Source organism: Rana temporaria, chromosome 3 (genome assembly GCF_905171775.1).
Source record: "Rana temporaria chromosome 3, aRanTem1.1, whole genome shotgun sequence".
NCBI classification, from domain to species: domain Eukaryota; kingdom Metazoa; phylum Chordata; class Amphibia; order Anura; family Ranidae; genus Rana; species Rana temporaria.
In genome coordinates, this window is record NC_053491.1 from 416,387,966 (window position 1) to 416,391,259 (window position 3,294).

General features: G+C 38.4%; 1 long non-coding RNA gene across 1 annotated transcript; it reads right to left on the reverse strand.

Annotated features, from left to right (window-relative positions):
• Positions 1-419: 419 nt before the first annotated feature.
• On the reverse strand, positions 420-827 carry LOC120930896. The gene is made up of 2 exons (XR_005747775.1): positions 604-827; positions 420-453 (listed from the first exon to the last, which is right to left on the reverse strand). It is a non-coding gene; the product is annotated as an uncharacterized LOC120930896 (long non-coding RNA).
• Between the last annotated feature and the right edge of the window lie 2,467 nt (positions 828-3,294).

The following is a 3,294-nucleotide window of genomic DNA, read 5'->3' on the forward strand; positions in this document are numbered from 1 at the left end:
GAACGTACTTGCGCCCGGCGCATAATATACGCGGTTTGCATAAGTCGTATGTCTGGCGTAAAAGTTATTCCCCATAGATGAGGCGCAACCCATGCAAAGGTATGGACCAGAGAAAACACGAGCCGTCGTATCTTATGTCGTTTACGCTGTACGTGAATATGACTAGGCGTAGAAAAAAGAGGGGGTCCCCCGTAGAGGGTTGGGACTTTTAAAGGAAACAAATTGTAAGTACAACAAAATTAGTAGAACATTTGTTTATCAAACAGCATTTAAAAAGTCAATGATGTAAACAACATTCAATTGACTGATGAATAAAAACAGTATCAAGATAACAAACAGTACAATGATTGTGATTTGACATGGATGGTGTCTCCAAAATTAAGGTTAGGTCCGACGCGTTTCAGGATATTATCCTTTTCTCTGGAGCATTCCTCCGTTGAGAACAAAATATATCTATAACAGAAAGTACAAAAGAAGGTTGGTAACAGAGACAGGGAACAATGAGCATCGTTAAAAGCAGAAAGGCAGACTAGAAACCAGCGAAACAGAAGACATGCAGTCAAATACCATCAGTATTAATAGTATAAAAATTATATACATAACCTGTAGTCAAGATGATAATATTCATGCGGTCTGTAGCTCAAACGTTAGAAATGATTAATCAAAGCCTCATGGTCGAGTGAGAATGCTTGCGTATGTTTGCACAGTGTCCTGTAACTCCCACCTCCCACTATCAGGAAGAAGAAATGGCATTGTCACATGACAGAACTTTTTAACCTTGTAAAGAAGGTAGAAAGATCATTTCTGAAACTGAGAAAAAGCAGTTATGCTGCCTTCATTAGGTATAATTGTATTAGAAATTATCTATAACATTGTACAGTATGTTCACAACTACTTTAATTCTATTGCTGTCTTTATTTTTGTTGTTCTTTTTATTGGAGGCTTTTTTTATGTCCTTCATTGTATCTTATGGTTGATTTGAGGACGGTGGTTACTTTTAGATGCTGTGTCCCTCATAGCCAACAGTTTCCCTTTGTTTTAGACGTTATATTTGGGGGGTTTTATTTATTTTGGTTATATATTGGATCTATGTTGCTGATGGGGTCCTTATTTTAGATTAAACTGTTCCCTTTGGGCTGCAATCTTCCCTCTAAAAAAGTAGGCTTTGGATTCAGAGGTGTAATTTTTCGGCTTTAATTCTTTATGTGTGCGTTTTTATTTTTTATTTGTATGTCTGTGAGATGCATATAAAAATATATAAAACCCTTTAGCATCTCCCAAAAAGTGAACTGACTACATGCTACAAAATAATCCGAAAATTCTATCTTTCCTATAATGACAGATATGTTGACTATATAGGTAGGCCAGGCATGTATGGTCACACTGATGCAGGATCAGAGCAGTAATTCAGATAAATGGTTAATGTCATCTTGATATGGTCCAGATGAACTCTTTTGTATGTGATTCTCTATTCTGGTTGCAAGATATATATATATATATATATATATATATATATATATATATTATTTATTTATTTTTTTAATGTAATATTATTCTTGTCTTCCCTTCACAGGCAATACTCCTTCGCATTCAGCCATGGAATGTTTCCAAAATCAGAGAACCTGTCTTACTCACTGCCCACTGTCTGTGTCCTCAGTTTGTCCTTAATTTTTGCCATGTTCATACTTTCGCCAGGCTGGAAAGTCACCTTTCAAAAGGAAAAAAAAAACAACAGTTCCCTCAAGACTTTTTATTTGCTCATGTATGGATGGCAGAGGGGGGAAGAGGATATACAGTAAATAGGTTTGGGGTAAATGCAGTGGATTGTATGACAGGTGCAATTGGAATGAGATGTGACTAGCCAGGTGAAATAAATAGGGGGTGGTTTTGGCTTCCCCCTATTTAAATTATACCTATTGTATTATCTTGTCCGTTCTTATAATCAGCTAGTCTATCAAAGCTCTAATAATAGTAATGATATACCAACAATAGTATCTATCAAAATAAACACAATGCTCAAAGAAGCAAAGGAAGAAAATATAACAGTAACATAGAAATCTAAGAATATCACAGAGCATATAAAATAAAAGAGCAGAAATGATATGTTACGTACATTCTTCCTTACTGACATCCCTTCTGGTTCCTGATCCTGCTTGTTGTTCTACTACGTTCTTCTCCAGCTCTTTCCCATGGACAGCGAACGTGGTGACCTGGAAGGTCAATGCTTCCACGCATGCATCGAATCACTTCGACGCATGCGAGGGCTTTCGGCCGAGCGGACATGTCCGGTGAGTCGTACAGACGACCGAACATGTCCGACGGACAGGCTTCCAGCGTGCATGTTTCTTAGCATGCTAAGAAACATTTGTCCGCTGGAAACCTGTCCGATCCGCTGGAAAATTGTCCGGTCGGCCGTACAGACGACCGAACATGTCCGCGGAAACTGGTCCGCGGACCAGTTTCAGCAGACATGTTTGGTCGTGTGTACGAGGCCTAAGACATTTGGCTTGGCCAACAATCCGATCTGGTTCCTGAGCTCTGGCTATTTTTTGACGCTTACTCTGTTTATCTTTTTATTATTATTATTATTATTATTATTATTATTATTATTATTAATAAACAAGTGTGTTTTACCTGTACTTCTTTCTCAGTCTGATTCATGGTTTCTGACATCTCCACCATGTAGTGACAAAGTACAGAGTGGTGTGAATGGATGTTACAGAGGAGTCAGAGTGGATGGTAGTAAAAGTTCTTAACAATGATAAACCTTATTGATAGTACAAAAGTATTAAAGAGTATACAGAGTGGAAGGGATAGAAAGCGTATGGAATAAAACCGTTTGAGAATAAAGAGTATGGGGAGGCCAGTAGAGACTGTAAAAGAGTGAAGGGGTGGGTGTCAAAGCTCTAAATGCAAGGGGTAGATGTAGGAAAACCTATGAGTTAAAGGGTGGACATAAGAGTGTATATGGAGTTTATAGGGATGTAAGGGAGATCACAAATAGTGAATTGGTGGCCACTACAAAGAGGGCTAGGTGCATGTGGGGAGTGTTAAAAAGGATACAGCGCAGATGAGAAAGCTGACAGATTGTGGGCAGTGAATGTATGGATATGAAAGGGATTGTAGAGTGTGGATGTAAGGGTGAGTTCAGAGCAGATGAAAAGGTTGGTGGATACTGTAGGCAGGGAAGATGAAGGGGTAGATGTCTGAAATGGTACAAAGTGGATGGGAAAGCAGATGGAGAAAGTATGATGCACAAATAGATTTAGACTTTTACCTCACAAAGCTAATATA